This window comes from Branchiostoma belcheri, unplaced genomic scaffold (assembly GCF_001625305.1).
Source record: "Branchiostoma belcheri isolate BF01 breed outbred unplaced genomic scaffold, Haploidv18h27 scaffold1, whole genome shotgun sequence".
Taxonomy (NCBI): Eukaryota; Metazoa; Chordata; class Leptocardii; order Amphioxiformes; family Branchiostomatidae; genus Branchiostoma; species Branchiostoma belcheri.
In genome coordinates, this window is record NW_017802379.1 from 3883353 (window position 1) to 3883829 (window position 477).

Genomic DNA, 477 nt, shown 5'->3' on the forward strand with positions numbered 1-477 from the left:
CAAAACATCAAAAACACATACATATATACATCATCATATTTACATCATCATACACAGTATATATACAATTAATATTCAATCTTAGTTTACTGTCAATTCTGTATAGCTTGTTTCAGTCTGTCTTTGATAAGAGTTTTCAAACTGGTAGGTCTTGATTTTCTGATATGACATGGAAGTGTGTTATACAGTTTCGAGCATCTGTAGAGGAAAGATTTAGTAGCTGCCGATGTTTTTGGCTTTGGCAGCTTAAAATTATTCCTAGCTGCAGATCTCGTACTGTAACCGTGCTGGTTAGATACAAGCTGCAGTTTACTGTAAAGTGTTGTTGGTTGCTTATAGAAAAGCAACTTGTGGAAGGTACACATGTTGTTAACATAGAGTCTGTCACCAACTGTCAGCCATGATAGCACACTGTGCATATGCTTCACCGATGCCCGGTGAGTTCTCAGTGCAAGTCTCGCTGCCTTGTTCTGCATT

General features: G+C 37.9%; 1 protein-coding gene across 1 annotated transcript in view; it reads right to left on the reverse strand.

The window, feature by feature from the left end:
• Positions 1 to 477, reverse strand: part of LOC109464082 (neuroblast differentiation-associated protein AHNAK-like) — a 36837-nt gene that overhangs the window by 21700 nt on the left and 14660 nt on the right.